Here is a 26,092-nt window from a genome sequence, read left to right as displayed (position 1 = left end):
ACTTGAATGAGAGGAGTAAAAAAAATCTGCAATTAGGAAAAGCTGCTATCTAACCTGTCATCGCTGTAAAGGTACAGGCAGGAGCTGACAGTTCTCACCTGACTGCTGTCAGGTTTCTAAATCCTTTTCTAGTTTCTATGCCTGGTTGATTTTTTAAACGGCGGCTAAAGTCAGAGAACAGTGAAGCCTACTGTTTCCCCACGATTCCTGGCTGGAGAGATCATTCAGGCCGTTTGACCTGCAGCAGCAGTAATGGAGACACTTCCATAAAAATGAACCATTATTGGAGTGTCTCCTGAAGAAGAGTTTAAATCGAGTTTCCATTAAACTTCCTATGCATTACAGGCGCTCGTAAAGACCCAGGGATCTTTCAAAGGAATAATCTGAATTGCCACCATATTGGGTGGGTCTATTATTGTTAGTTCTTCAATACGGTTTCCAATGTGATTTTAATCTCTAGATAGTTTGCTAAACGGTCCAGAGCTGTCTGCACAACAGAAGGCTGCATACAGCTAGTTGGTCGTACCAGCTTGCTGACTTTATGGATGAGTTTCATTCAACTCATTATGGATTAAAAACACGCTCGCAGATAGATTCATTGATACAGCCTATCACTATCACTCCAGCAAAAGTTTTCAAAACTTTATTGGGTCTTTTAACGCTGCTGCCTTCCAAAGGCTTGCAATACTGCCTGCAATTTAAAGCTACGTTTTGCATCCGAGGTCCACGCAGAACGATATCAGTGCTGGAAACATCTGGACTATAGTACACCTCCCTTTCTGTTGGGGCAGAGAGTTTGAAACCAAATGATGCTTGCTCTACCAGCTCTGCATTACGCAAGGTTTTCAAAAGTCATTCTTGATAAAGCACACGGTGAATCCTAGGCAGGAATATCACTTGCAAATGTCGACGGTCTTTATCCTGTTTCCCATCCAGGAACAGAGGAGAGCATCGATTGTGGTGGGAACCGGGCCCGCTAAGAGCTTCGGTGCATGTTGAGTGGAGATAACTCTTGCTTAACGCTAATGGGAAGATCTGATAATCTCCTTCTCCGATCAGCATTTTGGTATCTGGATTCTAACAGAGTCTGGACATGTTTCCAGGCTTGGTTTTCGGTTTTCATACCTTTCTGAGTTTCCGGGAAGGAAAAGTCCATGTGAACAGTTGTTGCTGCAGTGCTCCGGGATCAGCCAGAGGCACGTCATCCCGGGAATCTCGTGCAAAGCCCTCGATGGCATTTGCACAGTTATTTGCAGACTCAAGAGCCCAGAGGCAACCTTGGTGAGCACAAGGGAGTTACAGTGCGGATTCATTTGTCCCAGGAGATTGCTCAACTTTGGCATCTAAATGTGAAACAAGCCAGCTTTCAAAGCCTCCACGTGGCTTAGTCTCAAATGCCTCATGCTCGCAGACCTGCCCAGAGAAGCATCCCATTGATCTTCTCCTCTGGGAAATATGAAACACCATAACTGGAAAGAAATATGAATACATCCTGCTTACCGACAAACAACTGCGAGGTAAGCAGACTATTCCAACTGTTCTCTGAGCCTAATCTGGATCTAAAATGAACTTTTCCAAGCAGGGGATTTTACTACCTTTGACTCTCCTATGAAACACAAACTTTCATTTCTACCCAGGAGAACTTTTACAATCTTTTCTCCGATGCATGATGTTGGTGTTTGATGCATGGTGCATGATGCATTTGATGCGTGGTGTTTGCACCCGAAAGCTTGCAATTAAAGATTTTTATTTTTTTTTTTGCAAAAATCTAGTTGGTCTCATAAAAGTGATCACCTCTACCACGAGTCCTGATTGCTTTCACACTCACAGTCCGCCTGAGGCCGATCACGATAGTGCACAGTTAACAGCACACCGGGCCCGTGGCTCCAGGAGCACGTTTCAGGGGACGCCCGGGTCTTTAGGGACGGGCACGGGGGGAGAAGGCTCAGCGTGGAGGTGTCAATTGAAGAAACATGGATGTTTTGGAAACCATGCAGAGCAGAGGATCTTCAGGCTGGCTCTTGGAAGGATTTCTTTGCCTCTCCCAGCTGCAAAAGCTGCGATGGTTGGCCTTGTTTGGGTATCTTCTTCTGTTGCATTAAGCTTTAAGGAACAGGGACTTAAATGGCTGGATGGAGCTGTATTTTTACCTTCCCTTTTGGAGGACTGCCCCATGGCTTCAAAACGTGGCATCTTCCCCCCACCCAAAGCAGGACTGCTGCATCCTGCACCAACCTACACCTTGGGAAGCTCGGTGAAAGGGCAGCACCTCCCACTTCACCCCTAATCATGCTTCAACGGCTCCGGGACCATAGGGACCAAACACTGGAGCAGATAATTGCACCCCTAGAAGCAACAGGGTCATATCCGGATGGTATCAGCCGCCGTATTTTGTGTGCACACTCAACTCATCGGTTTGATTTCAAATACGACCAGGTCGCCTCCAGTCACTGTGACAACCGGATGCACTTGGTTTGTCGACGGGTCTATTTTAGGCCTATTCTTTGCATCTCGGAGGCAGCATTTTGGTTGCTACAACAACCGGGCCGTGTTTTCAACGAACCGGAGTTCACACCTGATTCTGAAGAAGGCCAAGATTTCATTCATTTCCCTTCACGCAGCTCATTATCGATGGAAGGATATGGCAAGGAGCATCATGAGCGGTGGAGCGAATGAAAGGGAGATCGCTTTGCAAGCACAGCCCCTGGACTTAAATAGCTCAGACTGTACGTCTCCCAACCTTAGTTGGTTTTTTGTTTGCTTTTTTTAATGACGACCCAATGTGTAGTTTGAGAAAAGCCTAACTCTTTTCGCTAAGGGTCACAGTGATTCCAGCTGTCGGCCACACTCTGCAGAGGTACATTTTGCAGAGCATATGGCAGAAGTCGTACCTTAAATTTTCAGTGCTCCTCTGCACCAAGCTGGCTCAGCCAACCAGACCCACCAGTTCCAAAACCCGGAGGAGCTTTGCCACACCTTGCAATGGGATAAGGACAATTAAAGCCTTAAAGGACCTTGCATCCAGTGAAGATGATTTAAAATGCCTTGTTTTCCCCTTTTCCTTTGTCTGAATAAACTTCCAGCTTCCCACACAGTCACAGGAATGTCCTGTCCCCCTGTGAGAGCAGCAAATGTTTAAATATGCTAAACACTGATCTCTGCATGAGTCAGGCACTTGGGTGCAAAAATAAAATGCAAGAAAATCCTATTCAGGGAGCAGTGGTGCAGCCTCCTGTCCTACTTACACTAGAAGAACACCGTGCCCTTATAGTAAGAGTCCCATTTAGCAAAGCATTTAAGCATTACTTTAAGAACTAGCTTAAGTCCCATTGAATTAAGTGCCTAAGTGCATGTGCTTAAGTGCTATGCGGATGAAGGCCACAGGCAAGTATTCATTTGCAATTTTGCACCTGCATTAGACCTCTGAGGAGCAAGGGCTAAACGGCGCCACTGTGCAGCTGCAAAGGTACAAGTACAGGGTATTTGTAAGAGCAAGACAATTTGGGGGACAAGTATGAGAGTTTCTTGGGGAACAAATATAAGCCTTTCTATCAACATAATAGTCACCGTGCTGCAGCAGTTCTGTCTCAGCAGATCCATGCTTAAACAAGGAGGAAATATTAATGGTTTATAAGCTCAGTGGCTAAACCAGGGACGTGACAATTAGGTACCAGCATGTCTATATATTTGATCATGTTCCTAATTCAACTGGATTATATAGAACATAAAACAAAGTGGAGTCCAAAGCAACTCTCTTATTGGAGGTTTTCTTCTCAGTGATGCTGCTCAGTTATTCATTGAACAAGGCCGATTCTTTCCTACTTTTCAACAGATTTGGGCAAAACTAACGGGCTCCTACACTCTGCAAAAATTCCCAAGGGAAGGTTTTGCACAAGAAGTGTGTGTTTTGTAGCAGGAGATACTCGGTTCAATGTTGTTCGCTTTCCTGAGCTTCCTGCAGTTCTTGAGACGCACGTGACTCTTTTTGGTCCCCTTCTTTTTGAGGGGATTTTCCATATGTTTTCAGCAGCCATTCTGCCCAGAGTAAAAGTGCTTGCAGGATGTCACTGGAGATGAGCAACATTTTTAATCGAAGAAACGGAGCAATTACCACATTGAATCAGCGCATTTGTTCGTTTAGCCCAATGCCAGCTCAGCACTAGCCATTAATCTAACAGAGAGAAACTGCTGTAAAATTCTCCAGAATTGCCTATAATTCAGAGCCAGATTTCTTCAAGGCTGTAGGGCTCTTTGAATCAGAGTTATAAATGGGGCTGGGCAAATGTTGTTTCTAGTGAACAGCTCGTTTGCAAATACATGCTGTTCCAGGAAACCTATTTGTGATTCAGGTTCAATGGGGTGAATTTTGCAGCTGGATAAAACCTGGCAAGACAACGTAAGGGATATTGCAATCAAGTAGAATGAACCCTCTGGATTTCTCAAGCAGATTCACGTGCAAGAGGAAATGAGTCTGTAGTTGATATCCTACAGCCACAATGGCAGGTTTGGCTGGGGCGGTCTCCTGGGACATGGGACTCTCGGTCCCAGTCCCTGATCCAAGGACTATGCAAGTATTCATACAAAGCTGAACAGCAGCAACAGGAGAGACTGAAGGCACGCCACTCCAGACCATCCTCCTGCCCAGCGAGCAGGGTCGGGCCTGGTCCCGAGAGATCAGGCACCTCTGTTTAAATCCCTTGCTCCAAAATCAGGCAGAGTTGAGGATCTTGTACCCAGCGCCCCAATTTGCAGGGAGTGGTCCTTACCAACAAGCTATAGATATTAGGGTACCAGTACCACCACCACCATCTCCTCACTGGTGCTCCTGACCCTGTCCTTGCCCCCTTGCCTTTAAATCCAGCTCTCAACTTTTGTTAAAACTGCCTCCCCCTCCTCCCCCAACACACACACAACTCGGTGTTTGCACAAAAACATGCTCTAGGACCCAAAACAATATATATTTCTTCGGCCCCCCACCATGGCTGGGAATGTGCTGGGATAATTTCCACAGATTTTTTATATATATCTATCTATATCTATATCTATATAAAATATATATTTTATATTTTTATTTACATTTTATATATATATATATATAATGTATAATATATATATTTATATATATATAAAAATGTATAATATATATATTTATATATATAAATATAAATATATATATATATATATATATATATAAATAAAAATCAGAGAGAGAGAGAACGCTATATATATTTCTATATAGAGATATATCTCTATCTATATGTGTGTGCATGCATGCATGTGTGTGTGTGTGTGTTATCAATCTATAAGATAATTCTCCCAGCACATTGGTGGGGGCCAAAGCTTTGGCAGTGCATTATTTTCATTCATCCCCCTGCATTATCATTTGGATTCCCCTCCAATCTGAGCATTTTGGTTGATACTGAAATAACTGTTCTTTATTATTTCCATGACAGCCATACCATCAGTCCCAAATGGAGATGAAGACCTCGACCCCGCTAGCAGCCGAAAAACATGAAAGGACCAAAAACGACGCTGCTGCAGAGAGCTCATCATTCAGGTGTAATACAGGGTAAAACTAGAGGATGGAGCAGAGAAGCCTGGGGGACATAGGGCGAGAAGACAAGATCACACGGCCCTTTTGCACGGTAGTCAGAAATCTCAGCTCATCGCTTGTGCAACCATTCCCACCAGGATCTCTTCTGCTTTACATCAGATAAAAATGTTCCAAGGTATTTTTTCCCCCAGTGCTCTGAGATTTAGAATAGAAATCCTTGTCTCGTAAGCCAAAAAAGCAGAGAATTGCAAAACAGAAGAAGAAGAAAAAAAAAAGCCTGGATCAAAACCTACACTCCTCGCTTACAGGAAGACGCCTGGGAAAAAGTGGTGTGGAAATGAACTTCCCGAAAGAAAGGGAACTTAATGCTAACCAAACAGCCAGACGCAGAGGAACTTAATCAAATAGAAGAACAAGACAGTCATTAAATAAACAGAAGACAAAGTGTTGAGATTATGAATATATTAGGTCATCAGCTACTAGAAGGGGAAAATCGAGATAGAAATTTAAACGGCACAGAAGTTATCTGAAAGACTAAGAGGATGGGATGGGGAAAGCAAAGTTCAATGCTCCATTGACACCCAATAGCCATTTCTGGAGGATACAAGCAGGGGTCATGGATCAGTAATCTTACTGCAGTGGCCGGAGGATTTACAAACCACTTTATAGATATCTTCTTTTCTCTCGTTTCTTATTCTGCGCTCCAGTCCCACTTCCACCGTGAAGTGTGTTAATACGTGCTGTGGTTAGTGTATAAGTTGACCATGCTTCTGTGCAGGCAGCCAGGGGTCAGGCAGAGGCTGCTCCTGAACCCCATGGATGAAGTCTACCTGCGCGCTGAAGGGCATAGACCTTGCGCATATGGACATCCGCTGCCCCCGAGCCCCAGATGCAAGACCAGGCTCTCAGCTGTCCATAACTCTGTTGCTTTCCAGTAAATCAAACAAGACACAAACTTTCACGCTACTAAATCTACTGAAGATTGTTCCTTGTATACTGACTTGCATGTTTGAAACAGATAATCCAAGGTTCTGGCTCTGCTCGAAGGGCGTTTGTGCCCGAAAGCTTGCAAAGCACTTTTTGCCAACTGCGTAGTTGGTCTAATAAGAGATATCACATCTACCCATCACATCTGCCGGAAGAAAGTGGCTTGCCTGTCTCTGCTATTGAATTTCACATTTATTATGCAGGGGTAGAGGGTGTAGCCGTGTTGGTCTAAGGACACCGGCAGACAAGGTTCTTGGGGTAAATCCACTATCTTTTATTAGACCAACTTAAATTTTAAGATGTTGCTGCTCTACCTGATTGTAAAATTACAATATTTAAGTTGGCCTAATAAAGGATGGCAGCTTTACCCCCAAAACCTTGTCTACACTCATTATGCAGTCACTCGCACATACCTCCACCCTTTCCCTGCCCCAACCCCATAAAGTAACATATTTTTTTCATCCTTTATATAAATCCTTCCTGGAACCTGATTGCTATTTGACCGTGTCTGTTCGCACATGCACGCACGCAAATAAAGCACAAGAGTTTGACTTACCATGATGTGCGGATCTGCACTGTTCGTTATTGGTAAGCATGGGAGGCTGGTATCGGTGAAGTGTCCATGAGGCTTCTGGACATTAAGGCTTTCTTTGGCTATTGAGTCATCCAGAATGGATGACCGAAAGCACCACTACTCACTGAACCACGTGCATTTACGAGAAGTAAATCTGGGTGAAGATGAATGCTCAGGAAGCGTCTTTAGGAGACAGCTTGGTATTGGAGTCTGTTCCAGCAGACACCCACATTATCAACAAAATTCAGTGACAAATTTGGATCTAAACACTGATCACCATGGAAGGGGTCCTGACTCACTGCAGGACTCGGAGCTGAGCTATGGATATGATGGTGGAGGAAATGGGGCTCTTCTATGCTTTGGAAAATGTGAAGGTGCTCTGTGCTCAGCATGACAGCATCGTTTAGGTTGCAAACTTAATCCCAGCGTGCCAAGGCTTGTATGAGCTCGTTAATGTTTTGGACAAACTTCCCATGAAATGTATCTACGCTTGGCCAAGTCCGCCGACTGTATGGATTTTGCCGTGCTGACTGGCTGCTTCAATGAGGTTATTCAATGAGAATATCCCAACCTCCCAAAGTGCCAAGTTTTACTGTTCTCAATTGGATTTGGTCCCTTTATTGTTCGTGCAGTGGTGGCAGGCACACTTCCACCTGCAAACTGGATAAAAGAGTTATTTTCTTGACATGCATGTGCAAGAGTCCCACTGCACCACTGCAATTATCGCAAAGCTCCCTCCCAACCCATCGCAGAACGGCCGCCCCCCTCGTGACAACACGACAGCAAGGGAAAATGACTCTTTTTCCATGCAGTCCAAGACTGAAGTGAACCTTGATATGCCCTGGATTGTAAATGCATGTGGTCGGTTTTAAATACATTTTAAATACACTGGGGCTGTGATTTTCAGAGGTGTCTACAGGTCCCAGGCAAGCGCTCTTTGAGATCCTCCTGAAAACACCAGACCAGGCCCTTCACGCTATTGAAAACACTTGCACCCACCGGACTTTGCAGAAGTCGGGAGGGGGTCAAGAGACGAGCAGCATGCTTTGCCACTTTGCGCCCTCCCTAGCAGAAAACGGTGAAGCAATTTGTTTTCCACGAGAAATCGAAACAGCCAATGCAACGTCTGCTCCCAAAAAGGTTTCCATGATTAGACTTGATTAATGATCGTGCCAGAGTATCATTCATCAGTATTAAATAACATTTTTTTCACGTTAATTATACTTCCTTGGAAGCTCAAGAGTGAAATATGTTTCTTTATTACCGGGTTTCCTTTTACTTGATCGCAGGCTCACATGCTGCGCTTGTTATTTTAGGGTTGCTCTTGAGACCTGAAGTTTTATGGCAATGTTGGTCAAGAGCCTCAGACAACGCGCCCTGGTTCACTGCCGAGTTATTCGCTAGTCCTGGGCTTCACACTCCAGCTTGTTATTGTAGGTTTGCCTAGAAATACTGGGAAGCACGCACTTCTTACGGGAAGGCGGCTCACAAGCCTGAGCTCCTAGCATTAGAGGAAGGTTTTTTTTTTCCTTTTTCTTCAGGAAAAAACAGCCATAAAGACTCTCAGCTGGAAAACAACATGCGAGGAACGATGCCGTTTTTTTTACAAAGACGCAAAACAAGGAAGGAATAAAGTAGGTCAAACTTTGGGCTGTCCCAGTGTCCCGTTATGGCCGAAGCAGGGAGGGGGAAGAGACGCATGCCACAAAACACAAATGTGAAATGAGGTTTTTGCACTCTTCCGCTTATTCATCCCCTCTGACACTGGCTCGCTTTCCTACAGAGCGGTTCTGTTCCAGCTTCCAAAAGTCCCAATGGATAGGTTTCTTTCTTGGACATGCATAACCACTTGCGGCTTTAATGTGGCACCTGCATTTTATTTTTGACATATAGGGGAATGGCAAAAAGCCAGAGAGCTGTGGAAACACGCTATCGCATCCTACTCACATTCACATAACTTGGACGACGGACGTTTCCATGTTGCTGGAGGTACTTGCATGTTAAAGAACATGGGATCTGTGCGCAGAACCCAATTTGGGGCTGCAGTTTTCGCGTGTAGACCCGTGTGACAGATAAAAGAAGTCACTGGCAAGAAAGGATGATGAATGACCCATTCAGGAGCCTAATGCTGTCCCTACATCTGCTGCTTTGTGAGCATAAGTGATTATTGGGTTGGATCTGTGTTCATTTATGCCAGTTTTCCATGGAAGACCATTGAATTATTCCTGACTTATGCTGTCCAGGGAAATTGAGAATCATAACTGGTTAGATTTTAGGAAAAACTCTCTCACAAGGAGGGTAGTGAAACACTGAAACAGGTTGCCCAGAGAGGTTATGGACTCTCCATCCTTGGAGGTTTTTAAGGCCCAGCTTGACAAAGCCTTAGCTGGGATGATGTACTTGTCTGAGCAGAGAGTTGGACTAGATGTGACCTCCTTAGCCTTCATTTTCTATTATTTTATAATGTCCCTGGACTGCGATACTTAGGATCCTACAATGTAAACTGAATCGCAAAGAGACTTTTAAGAAAGCCTTTAAGAAAGCCATTTTAAGTATTAATCTTAAAATGAGGTGCTATACCTCCAAACAAGCCAGCAATGTATACAGTTGGAAAGACACAATCTCTGCTTAAGCAGCTGGGGGTAGGTGTAGGTATAGGTATTGTTTTTAAGTCACATCCATGCATGTGCGTGCACACACACAAATGTATTAGGCTTTATGTCATGCCCTAACTCTACACTCTTAGTCCTCACCATATTAGGGCTAAGATTTTCAGAAACACATATTCAGAAACACCCTGCTCAAACTGTGAGATGAAATGTTGCAGAGCCTACTCTTTATGAGAGATCCCCAATTCAAACACTGCTTGGTTCCCTGGCCCTTCCTGGACTCCAACAACAAACTCTTTTCCATGTACAGATCTGGCCCTATGAAGGAAGAAAGTGCCTGCAACGCCAGTACATCTGCTAGGTGTTGATGGTTCACAGATTCTGTTGTGATAAACCCAGATACTTTGCAAGGAGGTAAGGAACATAATGCTGCAAAGATGAGAGCCTGCCGTCTTGGATGTGTGTGTATACATGCACATGTGAATGCATATGCATGTACGCACAAACGTCCATCCATCCATCTACCATGCCACAGCAAACTGGGCCCATCAGAGCAGAACTGTTGCAAATAGCCAAAGATGAGAACTTGCCATCTTGGATGTGTGTGTATACACTCATGTGAATGCATATGCATGTACACACATCCATCCATCCATCCCTCCATCCACAATGCCACCATAAACTGCTGAATGAAGGAGCGGCACCCTTTAAAGCAGAAGTGTAGCAAATAGCCAAAGATGAGAGCTTGCCATCTTGGATGTGCGTGTATACACTCATGTGAATGCATATGCATGTACACACATCCATCCATCCATCCATCCATCCATCCATCCATCCATCCATCCATCCACAATGCCACCGTAAACTGCTGAATGAAGGAGCGGCACCCTTTAAAGCAGAAGTGTAGCAAATTGCCAAGCGACTCATCCTTAATTCAGCAACCTGCTGCAAGCTAAGAGGTCTGGAGAGGTGGGGAGAGGGAGAGAGAAAGAGAAACTTGCTGGTACAGCAACTGCACGATCCTGCATGATCTTGGCGAGCGTGAGCATCTACTCGGGGGGTCGGTCTCTTCCGTGGCTTTCGGTCACAGACACATGCTTCAGGCCACAATTTTGCCCGAGCGGGTCTAGAGCGCTGTGCTCAGATTTATAGATTCATTCAGAAGAAGCCAGGGGCTGGAAGGGACCTCACCAGATCATCAGGTCCAGCCCTGCAAAGATCATTTCCTGAGAAGGAAGAGGCTGGTGCTTTGTACCAAGGACATTGGAAGGGGCGGGTATGAAACGATAAGCTCTTTTTAAACTCAAAGGAACAACACTGAAATGTAGTAGCCAAACTCCCCCCATCACCACCACCACCACCACCACCCGCTCTCAGACTGTCCGAATCCTGCGGCAAACACCAGCCTCAGCAATAACCACAGAGTAATTCATAGTGTACAGTGTGTCCCTGGCACAGAAGGTCTAGTTATTATGGGATAAATGGAAAGCCCCCAAAGCTCACTGAAGTCACCATTGAATCCTTGCTTATGACCTAAGCTTCCCAGGCTTCCCTATGATTTCAGCTCCACGGAGGCCTGGCTTAGAGCATGCAACAGCGACACAGAAAACATTTTGCACAGCGTGTGTAGAAGATAATATGCCCACGAAAGGGGAAATAAGGAACAATTTTCTTACCGTTGGTTAAACTCTTACACGTGCAGAGGGGCAGCCTTGCCGGAGCCTAGAGCAAGAAGCTAACCCGGGTTGCTTCTCGCGTCGCTGTCTTGGGCCGTTGTCTCCTGCCTGAAACCTTTAGAAAGACAGGGCGTGTTAGCGCTTTCATTTAAGCTGCTGTAAAAAGATAGAGGTGATTTTACCCTGATCTCTATGTCTTTGCTGATCACTCTACTCCCATTACTACCTTACACCACAACTTGGGGAAAGAGCCTGGAAAGTTTTAGAAGGAAAGAGTAAAGAAGTAAGAGCAGCAGAAGAAATAGCTCTTGCAACAGTTGTGCTAATGCTATTTCTCTAGACTACAACCCGACGTGACCCTTTCTAGAGACCTCCACGAAACTCTCAGCAGTAGACTCAATCCCAGCATAACCTCTACAGACCAAAAGGTGCTCTCATCTGATGGTTGTTGGTGGCTCTTTTGAGATGCTTTGTTAATTGTTGACACCCAGCAGCCAGGTGCCCTCTTCATCTTCGTTTCCATTACATCTGGGTCACGCTCATCCCTCTACCTTGAACTTACCCCTGCCCCAATAAGGGTTAGATGCAACGATAACAAGCCAGAAATGCCCAGGCTCAGCCTGGACCAGTTTGATGGATAAATAATACCCACTGCTTTCCAAGGCTGTCAGCCAGGCACTAAATTCACACGTTTCAATAAAATGAGTAGAGGGAACAATAAGTCGGTTTGATGGAGGGGAAAAATATTCCCGTCAGAAATGTCTCATCTTCCAGGTTCATCTACGCTCAGGAATCGTGCAGTGGGGTGACCCATTGACCCAGTTTAGCTTGATTCAGCTCCCTTCAGTCCCTCTGGGGCATCTGAGGAGTATCTCACGTCATCCCTATTCCCAACCCCGGCTCATCAGACAGCAAAGGCACCTCCTCCGTGGCATTCCCACTGCTGCGATGTCAAAGGAGAGGACACCAGACCAAACCCTCCCTCTGGCTACTGCATTACCCAGACAGGGGCAAACATTCAGCACAGTCTGAAGGCACTTGAGTGTCATTTTTTTGACAACGTGGGTACCTTTCCAGACCACTGGACACTTCTTGTCATGGCTAATAGGGGGGAAAGAGGCTCCAGTCAACCAAGAATGGATTCTAGCAGGCCCTACAGGTAATTCTTCAAGCGTACCAATTAAGAAAACCCTGCAGAACTTTTTTAGTTAATCCATTTAAAACATCGACGTGAACGGAGACCAGGATTTCCCCCTTCCCAAGTCTATATGTATATATAGAAATGCAGACTTGAGCTGCCTGGAAGCTTTAGATTGCAATGAGCTTAGTTCCAGGCCAATGGACCTGTAAAAAATAAATGCATCATAGATTGCATGCTTGATTTTACATGGTGATGTGATGCAACTAGCAACTCCTTAGCACGTACTGGCTGATTTGCGGTCTCCCTGGTTTCCCAATCTGTCCAAGACACACCTATCACTCAGCAGAGAAAAGTATGGAGTGACCACAATTACCACTGAGGTCATTCAGCATTTTCCTAGTGCGCCCATGTGTGCTGGGGTGGAAGAAGAAAGAGTAGGAATACCTCGTATCATAAAGCCGGTCAACATTTGCTTTAATTTGACTAATTCTTTTTCAGCATTTCTGGTTTTGATACACATTTCAAGAAAAACAAGGGGGGGGGAGGAGATTATTTTCTGTGATACCATCCCCATATTCTTTGCAAGCAGGTGGGATTTTCCCAGTATTTCCCATTAAAATTCAGTATGTTGCGCTATAACAGGAAAATCAAATTTGACAGAATTTTACCCCCCATAATTTCCTTTTCATCATAAGATGAGCCAACTGGAAGTCGCTCTGCAAGCATGAGAATCACAAGCTGATTTTGCCACTCTACCTGATTTTATTATATGCATCATTTCAATCTATACTCTGCACTAAACGACGGCTTCTCCAGAGCATCTTTAACACATGTTGTAAATGTCTTATTCTGGTAGGAAAAAGGGATAAACCACAGTTGTTTCCCTAACCCTAAAAAATCACAGACGGAAAGCCAATAAAACTAACCCCCTCCCCTCATTTTGAATACACACAAACATCCCCAAACGTCTTCCATCAAATGTCACCCTCAAAACACACCTGAGATGAGGACTGCCTTTTCTTTTCCTGCTGTACCTATGGCAAAAGTCTCTGCCACTCTCTGCACCCATTTCCCCTCTTATCCTTTGTCCACCCTCTCCATTGAGTTCAGAAGCTCCAAGGCATGTCTTAGTTGCAGTTTAGAAGTGCTAACTGCAAAATTATTCACTACTCTGATTATTGCAAGTGGAAATGGCCACTTGTGGCTCTAATGCCCATGCAATTAGCCACTTAGGCGCATGCGCGTAAATTTAATGTGCTACTTTGCATCCTTTTTGCAGAGGCACAGCTGAACATCAGGCCCTTTGCAACCAAAAGAGCTTGTTCCACTCAAGGATTTTTGATTTCGGGGTTTGAAAAAGAGGGAAACCATGAACAATAAATATTTCATTGACTCCAAGAGAGAACCCACAGTGTAATCCTTTTCCTCGACACATCCTTTACATAGTTTAATGACTCTTGACGATAATTTGCCTTGTACTAGCCCCAGGCTGTCAAACCCCTGTCAGGTCTTTGTAGCACATTGAGGATACAGGTAGAATAGCTGAGAATTGGTTAAAGCAATTGCAGAGTTATGATTTACACAACATTTTGAATAGTCAGCAAGGATACTTTTTCCTGCAGAGAAGTTGGAAACCAAACTTTACTGTACCTGATTTTTTTCACCCCCTTCTAATCTTCAACTTATTTAAACATCGGGGGAAAGCAGGACAGTCCACATCTCTCCCATATGTACCACTGGTTGTAGAAATTGGTATGTCTTAAGCTACACCAATGGGCTGCTAGGCTTATTTATTATTTAGACTGATATCCCACCCTACCCAGAGAGGCTCAGAACAGCTACAGTCTCCGATTTAAACAAAGTAAAATCAGACTAAGAGGAGGCCTGGGTTGACTGTTGACACTAATAATCACAGGGGAAGAGCAAGAGTTAATTCATTAATTAAGGTTTTCCCACTGCTTTGAGATCCCTGGGTGAAAGATGCTGAAGTGGGCCAACATGCTATGCCAAAACCCTGACAGGAAAGGCTCAAACTCCCGAACGAAGCCAGGGGAGGCTCATTTTTCAAGAGACTCACAATTGACTGACAAACAGACCCCTGGGCATTACAGCTTCCAGCCCTGCCAAATACCATGCACATTGCCAAGGTCAGGTTCTCTCTCCCTGCTTTGGCTCTATTGCTCAGGGAACCTTTCCCCCCAACTCGCATTAACACCTGGGGCTCCTTCCACCCTCCTACATGGGACCAGTCCCCGTGGTTTCAATAAATCTAATCATTTCAGTGATTGCTGAAGGATCACACCCCAAAACATTTCTATCCCACCCCTAGGGAACAAATAGGTCCCCAGGCAACAACAGGAATGGAGAGAGAAAGCATGACTCCAGCAATTTGCATGGTATTTGGCAGGGCTGGAGAGTGATGGCAACAATTTGCCTGCCGTCTCATGAAAACTGCTTGTCAAAGATTTTCCAAACTCTGAAAAGTACATAGATATATATTTGCAAGTAACCACCAGACTCGATCAACTCATCTTGACCAAATACTCCACAATGACATTATTCCACAATGGCATAATCCTTGGAGAAAAACCACAGCATTCTTGGACCCAAAACAGAAACTCGACACATGTAATACCTAATACTAGAGTATACTTTATACTTTGTTTTCCTATGAGTCATTTTCCATCCCACTGTCTGTTGAAAATGTTTTCTGTTTATTTATTAAAGGTTCGCTCAATGGCTTTATTGACTACAGAAAAAAAGGCGGGGGGAGAGGAAGAGAGAGAGAGAGAGAGAGAGAGAGAGAGAGAGAGATTCGGCATCCCAGAAACCTGCCACTGAAACTGCCCTAACTAAAGCCATCTGCTCAAGTCAAAAGCCACAGCCTCTAAAATCCTTCTGCCAAGTCCAAATTTTACTTAAAGGGATAGTGATAAAAATGTTCGGCTTCAAACTAGAGGGTTCCCCCCCCCCCACACATTTTAAAATGAAATATTGTTATGAAATCTACAAAGGGAAGGCTTTAAAAAATATATATTTAAATGATAAGTTTTGTTTTTGGAAGCAGAAGCATTCCCAGGCAGTTCTGGGAAGCACCCTCCACAAAAACCTTGGGCGAGCACAGAAAAACACGCAAGTAAAACGGACCCGATCCAAGAAGTCAATCAAACCAGCCCAGGTCCATAGTTCTGACTGCTGCCTGGAGCCTGGCTTAAGTTAGGTAGGTAGAAACCTGAAGTGACTCCAGCTTTAACCTATAAGGGTTTATATATTGCAATGAAGCTCAGGGTCTTGCGCCACTAGAAACACAGAGGAAGACAGAGCCTGTGCTCTAGGGCTAAGGACAGACAGTCAAAAAGCCTGAAGCTGAATCCATTCAATCCTCGCAGGTTAATCTAAGATTGAGCCAATAAGCAAGTGAACAGACAACTACTTTTGATTCCATAAATGCAGCCACATGCCTGCAGTGGCCAAGGCCAGAAGCCAGGGGGCGCTAGAACACGCCTCCCTGCTTGTCTGGAGCAGACAGCTTGGGCCAAGGCTAGCCTGCCCACCCCGCAAGGGGAGGTTTGCAAGGGAGGTGCAAAGCATCCTGGGATGCTGGAAGACTGGAGTTAACTTGAATCTGGAGGGGATCTGGAACAGCAGTTCAATAAACTGATTTAACCTAAATCAGTTAAGTCTGATACTATATCCATCCAGGTTAACATTTAAACCGGTTTCAGCCACTTTGAAAGCAGTTTATGCACACTGAACTTCTGTTGTGTTACAGATTTGAACCGGTTTCTGATCACTTATACCAGTTTATGTGCAACTTCTGTCCCTAGTCCAGAGATCTGAGATGATCAGCAGCACCACAAATGCGAGGGGAGTAATCAAATACTTACAATTAAAAACACATATGCATATGCAAATTGCAATCCTAGTTAATCAAAAAACAGTACTTTCCTGCTCACTGCTTGGGCCTCAAGCCATTATTCACGGGCTCATTTCTTGAAGGCATAATGATAGAAGCAACTGAAGGGGGTGCACATAGATGATGGCCTTAAACACCAGTTCAGAGAGGGTGTTTCATGTATAAGCAACAACACAGGAGGAGTCAGGGACATATGCAACAGAAAGCAAGTGCTGGGCATGAGAGAGATGTTGGTGGTAGAGCAGAGAGGTCAAGCAGGTGAGAGGTACAGACAAGAGTGCATGAGCAGGGAGGGGCACGGTCATGAAGGTGCCTTGGACATGCAGGGTATGTATGCGCTGGGTACGCCGAACAAAAGGGACCAGAAGACGGAGTCAGAGAGGGAAGCCATACAGCCCCACAGCAGGAAGGAAGGTGGGCTTAGCAGCTGCATTTTGCTTATCTCAAGAGGCAGCACGAATGTCAAGGAAGCCAGATTATGTAAGAGGTGACAAAAGGGGGATTATGCAAGAGGTGACAAAAGCCTGCACAAGAGTTTTGGCTGCCTGGGCATAGGTGAGGACCGATCAGGAGAAATGTTTCTAACCTGTAATTCAATCTGTCGGCTGGGCCCAGGAGTCACTCTCAGAGGCACCGGGACTCTGAAATCTCTAAATCACAGCTCCTCAGCAGCTTCCTTCCAACTCTGCAGGGCTAGTAGCTTCCTTGTGCACCACTCACCAGCCCCAGTCATCCAGGGCAAGGGCAGCATCAACACGTGGATAAGCCTTTCTCCATCCCTCACCACTCATTTGCTCCAGCTACAGAGAACAGGGGTAGGTAGCTGCTGCTACACACTACATGCCATTGCATAATTCATTTCCAAGCACTTAGACTAAGATGCCAGGCAGGAGGTGGGAGATGCATTTATTCCTCCCTCTGGGTATACTGCTCCAGCCACCAACGACCCCTTCGCCGCCTATTCCAGATGTTCCAGGCCAGACTCAAAAAGCCGCCGGGGGGCGGGAGTAGATGCAAGTTAGGTATCTTTATAAATGAGAATTTATAGGTAGGGGAATTTCCAGACATATTAGCTGGAAACATGACAAGATAATGATCAATCTTCAGCCGTCAGAGCATATGCTGCTCATGGCTCTCAGAAAATCCAGCAGAAATATCTCCCTACAGACAGGTACCCAGGTTGTAGCCGTATTGGTCTAGAGCAAAAGGCAATCAGGACTCATAGTAGAGATGATATCTTTTATTAAACCAACAAGATTTTTGCAAAAAAAATGTCTTTAATTGCAAGCAATTGCAATTAAAAGCTTGCAATTAAAGAATTTTTTTGCAAAAATCTTGTTGATCTAATAAAAGATATCATCTTTACTACGAGTCCCGATTGCCTCTCCCTACAGACAAGCACTCATGGCATTGCACTGGACAGAGCACAAGAGGGGTTGTACACCATCCTCTGAATCCTTCCGCACCAGCCGCGGGTCAGCAGCTTGGACGGCTTTTCAGCCCGATTCAAGGTCATGTGAGGTAGATGTTGTCTACCCGCTCAGAGATCCAGGCCCTCCCAGTCTGTGCATCTTGAATGCCGATCCAAAAAGCCCCCCCAAATCTACTTCGAGAGAGGTATGATGGATGGCTTGTTAAAAGCCGTGGCTTGCACCGCACTTTGAAGCACGGCACTAGCTGCAGTGCGGGGGTCTCTGTGCACGCCTCTGATGCTTCTGCAGGGACCCTGAGAGGTGCACGCCCCAGTCACGTGCATCCTCTCTGCATGCACCAGACCCAGAAATGAGGCCCTCGAGGCTGCCCCCAAGTCCATCAGAGACAACCCCAGAGCGGGGGAGAGGTAAGGAGCAGGGCTGTGCTTCTCAGCAATGAACCATGGATGCAGTTGACACACTCTTCATGAATGCATACTAATTTCCTATTTGCTGACTCCTTTAAAGATATCTTGGAGACACTTAGGGAGTTGCACCTAACCTGCCGACCCCAGAGCGCCATGGAGCTACCCACTGGGTGTTGAACCCAAAGCAACGGCCCATCTGTGCTAATCGCTGGTGAATCAGGTGGTCAAGCATTCACGGTCTGCAGAGCAACAGATTAACTGCAAGACTTGATCCGTGCAATGGGCGCCACGAACCGGAGGATGCATAACAAACACGCCTCGTCTCCCGACGACACTCGCTCTGCGGGGATGAAGGGGCACATTGTGCACAGCTTACCAGGCACATCAGAGCTCATCAAACCCCTCCTCAAATGGAAGCTGCCTCTTCCCCAACCTCACTGGTATCTTTCCACATCTTGGCCAAGTCTCCCCCCCAAATCTGCAGTCCCAGCCCACTGCCCTCGCTGTCAGGAGGTCCTCAACATACATGCTACACACCGCCCTTGTTCTCATTCCTAAACAAAGTGAGTAAAGGTCAAAATATAGTCCCCGCACAAGAGCACATTTGTTGTCCAGATGGGAACAAACCATGAAGTCTTTTTGTGCAGGCTGAATGGACAAATATACACTCCACAGGCCAGCACCACGGTGACCTCTGCATTGTACACGATGAGCTCATATTTCCCCCGTGGCTTCTGCATTGGAGACATGGTTTGGAAACAGCACGACAGGTTCAGGTGGCCTCCGGGAGTCAAGCAGAGTCCAAATTTGCCTCACTCTGCCTGTAGCTTATTTAAAAGGCTTGGGAATCTGGATGCACAGTTTGTGCTTGCCACAAAACCCCAGCGCAGGTAACTCGGGAGTTTTTTTCCCCTCTTCCTATTTGCTACCACTCAAGAGATAACCCAGGAGCATGTATTTCAAGAAGAGGGAGGGTTTGCAAGACTGCAGTGAGGGATAAAGAGCTTGGGGTTGAGATTGGCATCAGCTAAAGCATGTTTCTGAAGGCAACCAGACTAACTCAAGTTGCACCAAGGGAAGTTGAGGTTGAATATTAGGAAAAACTTTTTCACTAGGAGAACAGTAAAGCACTGGAACAGGTTACCCAGAGAGGTGGTGGACTCTCCATCTGTGGAGGTTTTAAAGCCCCAGGTAGACAAAGCCCTGGCTGGGATGATGTAGCTGGGGCTGGTCCTGCTTGGAGTAGGGGGTTGGACTACATGTGACCTCCTGAGCTCCTTTCCACCCATATCTTCTATGATTGCATGATTCTAACTCATTGGTTTCTAAAAATCATGAAAAAAAAAACTTCCTTATTCACCCCATCCTGTGATGGATGTTTTTGGAGGAAGAGCCAAGAATGGATAGAACTGGTTACCTGCAAGCTTCCCACCTTCACAAAATGCCAGCTAGCTCTTATTAAAGCCACACTGCGCAGCAAGCACAGGGAAGCTGCAAGCCTGATTCAGAGCCCTTGGACATGGTTGACAGTGGGCACATCTGCACGTGCATTAAGTTTAGTACCTGCAATAACAGCCACTAACTTCATGCGCTGTAATCAGCACTACTGCGCAGTAGCGCCGGCGCACATCTTTTACGTGACGCTAATGCACAGTAGATTAATTCTACTGCGCATTAGCATGCCTTTCACCATGCTGCGTTAATGCACAGTAGAATTAGTCTAGCATCTCATGTAGACGCGCCCCAGGTGACTTAACTGGTACCGTGCTGCTTGTTATTTAGCATTTGCTTCGCAGAAGCACCTCTGAGATAAGTCATGGTTGGACAAGTAAAGCACGGTGCAAACACGGAAGCAAAAGTTGGCTCTCCAAAAGGGCTTGCAAGCTAAGTCCAAGAACAATCTAAGTGCACAGCAACCAGGGCAAAGGAAGCATTACTCTAGACAGACAAATAAGACAATTCCCAATCTTCCTCCTGTCTTTTTTTCTTAATCCCTGACCTTAATTTTTCTAAGCTCCATGGCCTCCACAAAGCTAAGTTTTTTAAAAAAAAAGCAAAAAACCAAACCCTTCAGTGACTCCCAAAGGAGAAATTAGGTCTTTATTATTTATTTTATGGCCAGGAATGGATTTGATTTTGCCTGGCCCCATGACAAGGGCAGTAGGTTCCCAGAGAAGAAATACTGCTCACTTTCACCTCCACTACTGGCATCCTATGAAACTATAAGGCTTCTTCTATTCTCTTTCCAGATTGAACTGTCAGGCAAGCAGAATGCCCCTAATAACAAGAGAGCTGTTGTACTCTCCCTGCACCTTTCCTATCCCAGTCGAAATGCCAAGCTAATGCAATATGAAAGCAATTAGCCAATTCTAAAGAAAAAAGCCATTCTCCGGGATGGTTTCAAGCATGCAAATGTAATGATGATGTTTGCAGTTTGTGGCACAATGGAAAACTGCTAATAAAAGTTTCTATTGTGTCAGAAGTGTAATGCTAACCACATGGTGTTTCTCTCTTGGGCTCCCATTCGGCTCCATCAGCTCACAATGGCTTGGAAGCTTCCAGCCCAGATTTTAGAGAGGTCAGTGCCCATGCTAAAATAGGGGAGGGAGGCTAGATTTAAGGCTTCTGCAAAGAGCATCTCTGAAAAGCTATCCAGCTGTATTACTAGGTCCGTTTGAAGGGTCCCTGTTGTGTTTGGCAAAATGGTCCATTTTCTCCCAGGATGTTCTTTATGGCCAGGCCAGGCACAGAGGCTCTAGATGCAGAGGTTAAAACCCAACATTTTCAAGCTTCAGGGCCTAAAATTAGACTCTTTTCATCCTAAGCAGGCACTGAAACTCATGGCCTGGTGTTTTACACTGTTGAGCATCTACAACTTCCCTCATCAGTGGGGTTTGACATTGGTGGGCACTTCTGAAGATAGGGTCACTCATTGACATGCTTGGATAGACGTCTAAAGAGCTCAACCAGCATCTCCAGACTCCGAGGTAGCATCTGCAGGAACAAGGTCAGAAGATGAAAAAAAAAAATCAAGCAATGAATGCCACATATTTCTGTCTCTCTTCCACCGAAAGCTCATCGCTCCACAGAGCGATCTGAATTTTGCCATTTCTCGTCCTGCTGACTTGAGTCTCGCCGCATACCTCCATCCTTCGTCTCTCCTTAGATCTCCCCGTGAGAGAGAGGTACACAGGACACATACCTGCACAACGTGCTGCCTACAGATAGCATCGGTGCCAAAAACAGGGAATCTGGAGAATATGCCTGTTCAAGGAAAATCAGAGAGGACTAAGCGACTCCATCTGAAAGTGGTGGCTTAAGTGTGTTTCTTTAATGCAGCCAAATAGCTTTATTTCTATGTATTTGTTAATAATCTCATTATTTGCAAGACCCATGTGCTCCTTATTAGCCTCCATATTTCAATATTGAAGGGACATCTGAGGCTGGTTAGTCTGTTTGTGTCGGGTCCATCTTCAGCTTTTTGGTATTTCCTGATTGGCATCCGGCCAAATCAGAGCATCATCCTTTTATTAAAAAAATAAAAATAAAAAGGGTAAAAACATCTTTCTATGAAGCAGCCACAAGCAATTGCCTCCTAGAGCAGATGTCAATCAATGGAGTATAGCAAGCCCTTCTCCTTTGGACTTGAATATAAAAGTTAGACCTCTTGGACCTGGGCACCCATCTGATGATGAGCAAGGGAGGGGAAATAGCTTTAGGATTTGGGTGCATTTCAGAAGGGACTGTCTTTCGATGTTTCTTTTTGTTTGAAGGAGGATCAGAGAAAGAGGCCGTGGCGGAAGCAGATGTCAGCAGCATGTCTGCAAGCATTAGAAACGTTGCCAACACCTGAACCTGCTCTACCCAATTTCCTCTTTTAATTTAATAGCTGGACAGTCATACAGGTAGCTGTGGAGCCAGAGCGCCGCCTGCACAGGTCGGAGGCAGCAATGCAAGCAGTGAGCAACCCACCCGTCCCAGGTGAGATCCCTTCTCCCCGAGCATCACCGGCTTCACAGCAACATGCGGTAGGCTAGACGCATATCTCTGAATCCACGTAGAAATCCCATGTTTTGCTCAGCTAGTGCACAGAAAACTTTACTCAAGTCTTACGCTCCTTTTCCCCACAAAAGCTCAACTTCGATTTGGTGTCTGGACCTTTCCAGGAAAGATTAAGAGTTTTCAAGCGGAGGAACACGGACAGGTCAAATGACTCCACTCAGGGCTTGGAGCGAGTCAGGGGCTCATTTTAGGTGAGAAGATTTGCCAAAGGACCTCGCTCCCATTTCCACACAGAGCAAAAACCTGGAAACACCTAATTTATGGTTGTATTTCAGAGTATGCATCTGAGCCAGAGCTGCACGGAGCTTGAAGGGTTTAGGTCAAAGCAATCCTGTTTTAAATCCTCGCCTGGGCTGAGTCCAGGTGCCACAGATGAGGTCTGCTAGACAGAGGATTTATACTCATCTTTGCAAATATGCTGCCACTGGGTGCCTGCTTGGATAAATGAGACGTTGCAGGGCAGTTTGCCTGCAGGGACCTTGGCCCAAGCAAGTGGTGCACAAAGCCAGTCCAGTCCATCCTTGTCCCCAGCAACCAAAGATGAAGTCCTCTCCCCCAGGACCCCGGAGCGAAAGCACAGGACCGAAAATCCACCGCTGAAATAAACCCGCCGTGCAGCCCCACCCGGCTCCCGAAGGATCAAAGCTTCACTTGTTGCCTCTTGCAGCCATGTGCTCCGCAGGAAGGAGCAAGTCATCCCGCTGCATCACTCGGATGGCATGTGATGAATGACTAATTATACTTATCGAATGCTGGGTGGAGGGAATTGAAGAAGCGAAGTTCCCAGGCAGCGATCAGATGGCTGCTGCATTGTCTGATGGATGATGGATGGCTGCAGAGATGATAATGCAGATTAGCCCTCACCCTCCACCCTTTTTCTTTTTTCCTGGCACAGGTTCTTGGGAGCTACCAGAAATCCTGCAGCCTTTGCTCTGTGAATGCTGCCTCCACCCCCATGTCCAGGTGTAACGCATCGCGGCTGTATACACGACTGACACGGCAGTTGCCAGCAGGGATCAAACTCCACGTAAGCCCCTAGCACTTTTGTTAAAAGGAGACAACTGGTAGCTGCAAAGCAAGGAGACCCTTCTAGTCTCTGGAGCGGGTCATTAAAGACAGTGGGAGAGAAAGAGGGAAAAAGAGGTTTCTCTGGCACGGCCAGACTACCCTGGCATAGATGGCTAGGCAGACAGATCAGCGGCTGTCTCTAATTTCCTTGGTGGGGGGTAAAAATGTGTCCCAGTATTTAACAAAATGCGGAGACCTTAGCAAAGAGAAGAGATATGAGCTGGACTTAATGGGTAATGGCACTGGTTATACTAAGAAATATTCAGAAACACGTACAGCTGGGTTGGCAGGTCACAACATCCATGGGGAAAGGCAGGAGAAGCTAAACAGTCCCGTTTTCCTTACACGGGTGCAGCCCATTTCAAATTAACCTGCGCGGCATGCAAGTTCCCCGTCAGGGTTACTAGGGCTTCTTCCTCTGCTGCACCGCTCCTTGCATTGCTCTTGACTAGCATCATGCCCGAATGTCTCAAGTCTAATCGCTCAGCTATCCATAATGAACCCTCCCGTGCAAGCCACCCCTGCCCGGGTTTGTCACCGGCTTTCGATGCAAGGCTGTGCCAAGTGCAATGCCTTCGAGACGCTGAACTGGGGAGCTGAGGAATAATTCATAGCCATCTGCCACCAGGCCTGTTCCATCACTTCTGTTATTTATTTTAAACCATTACACGGACCCTCGAGGCCCTTCCCCGGTCTGTCTTCCTGACAACTCTCCCTCATCACTGCGGAGAGAGACCTATCCAATGCAGCATTCCAGGCTGACACTTCATCAACATGATGCCTCGTTAATAGGACGGCCAGGATGACGAGCTCCTAGCAGAGCGGGCGCTCGTCAGCATCAGGCAGAAGCAAGAAGCAGACAGGAGGCTTTCAGAGCATGAGCCTTATCCTCTTCCTATTTGCTTTCAAGGCACCAAATGCAGCAGTCTGAGATGGGGCTAAAGTGATCTCAGGGATATATTTGGCAGCTGTATTGGCCCGGGACAAAAAGAAATGCAAAACTCTAAACCTCGTGGCTCAGAGAGGATACTGTTTATTAGACCAACTAAGAAATGACAAAAAAATGATCTTTCTTTGCAAGCTCTCGGGCAATAAGCGCCCTTCCTCAGGCTCAGGGACAATTAAAGATGCTAAAAAGTCCCCATTGGTAGAAAAATAAACTTCATTTTTGCACAAAGGAAGCTGAAGGTGGAAGTCTGCTCCTCTGGGTCCATGAGAGCATCTTTTTCTTAAGACCTGATGTGCAACGCAGTGTAAAGACACCCACGGACTTCGAACCGCACCTTGCTGAACGCCTGCTGTGGGGAGAACCGGGAGGTGAGGAGGGGACATTCATCCTCCATTGATCCCAGTTCTCTGCTTTAGCAGTTTTACGGAGCAGGGCGAAATTTGCCCCTGCTCCAGGCTCCGCTACGCTGCGGGCACCTTTTCCTGCGCGGCTGTATCCCAGACCTAGGTTTGTACAGCGACCACCCATGGCTGGTTCAACAACTGAAGCAGAGCTGGGCCGGCTCGCACCAAACCTGAAACCACGGTGGCCCTGATGCAGAGATGCTCTCTGTTTCTGATCCCAGTTCCCCAGAGGCACAGCATACTGGGCCCACTGGGCTTCTGACATGTATTGGAGCCTGTTCTGCTGGGTCAGTCGAGATGGGCTGTCCTTTGGGATGCATTCATTCCTAATGGAAATGCTTTCAAACAGGTGGGGACAAAGGGGGCATAGATCTGCCCGTGAGCCTCCAGGATCAAACTCTGCCTGGCAGCTGCCTGTTCCACAGAGGAAAAAATATTTCACAAGTGCCTGTTTATTTTCCGTTCCTCATTTCCAGATAGCTCAGCGCTGTGTGCATTCCTTGTGCTCGCTTGCATTCCTGGTCTGGTAGCAAATTTGCCTGGGGCATCAGGGGAGGAGGCGGAGCGGCTAACCCAGCATTAAAAGAAACCAGGTCCATCAGGAGATGGTTTCAGATGCATTCAAACCAAATCAGATCTGTTCTGATCCCACAAACGTTTGCTGCTCTGTTGGGCTGCCAGGCTCCACTGTGGACTTAGAAGCAACTTTCCTAGCTTCAGGGAAGTTTAGGTTCAGATCCAAGCTTCGCCTTTGGCCCCTCGCTATGCAACAGGTCTAACCGGTATTTCAACGCCAAGTTCTTCATGTCCCGATCTGAACATCATGTTCCAAGCCTGGTCTCGGTTGAACTTTTTGCACCAAACGCAAGAGTTTCACCTGCTTTTTATGGAGCCATATTTCCCTAGGAGCTTCATAGGTAGGTGGCTGTGAACCTTTCCAAACAAATCTGGGCCACAGTTTGCATAAATGCAGCCCTGTCCCCCAGGGTTTTTGAACCCGAAAGCTTGCTTAATAACTATTCTCCAACCATTTGGGTTGGTCTAATAAAAGATATCAAATTCACCCAAGGAACCTTGTCGCCCTGTCCCCCATGCATACTAGCAAGGGTTTCAGGTGATCCACTTCCCATCGTGAAAAGAAGCCGGGCCGCTTTGTGTGGTCCAAGCAGTTGGGTTCAACCGAACTGGAAGCTCGGTTAGCTAAAATGTGAACCCACAAGAACACGACCTCATGCAAAGCAAAACCACTCGCGGTCAGAAAACGCCGTGTGCAAAGTTTGAAGTGGCGCTGGGCAGCGGCCCTCCGTTTCAT

At 46.2% G+C, this 26,092-nt stretch overlaps 1 protein-coding gene across 1 annotated transcript in view; it reads right to left on the bottom strand.

Annotated features, from left to right (window-relative positions):
- Nucleotides 1-26,092, bottom strand: part of ZNF469 (zinc finger protein 469) — a 365,046-nt gene that overhangs the window by 149,240 nt on the left and 189,714 nt on the right. Inside the window, exon 10 of the mRNA XM_019491171.2 lies at nt 11,401-11,515. The gene's annotated coding sequence lies outside the window, so the exon portion shown is untranslated. The remainder of the gene's footprint in view (nt 1-11,400; nt 11,516-26,092) is intronic.

The sequence above is a fragment of the Alligator mississippiensis genome, chromosome 10 (genome assembly GCF_030867095.1).
Source record: "Alligator mississippiensis isolate rAllMis1 chromosome 10, rAllMis1, whole genome shotgun sequence".
Lineage (NCBI taxonomy): Eukaryota > Metazoa > Chordata > Crocodylia > Alligatoridae > Alligator > Alligator mississippiensis.
Note: the sequence above shows the minus strand (reverse complement) of the source record. Positions and strands in the feature narration are given on the sequence as shown.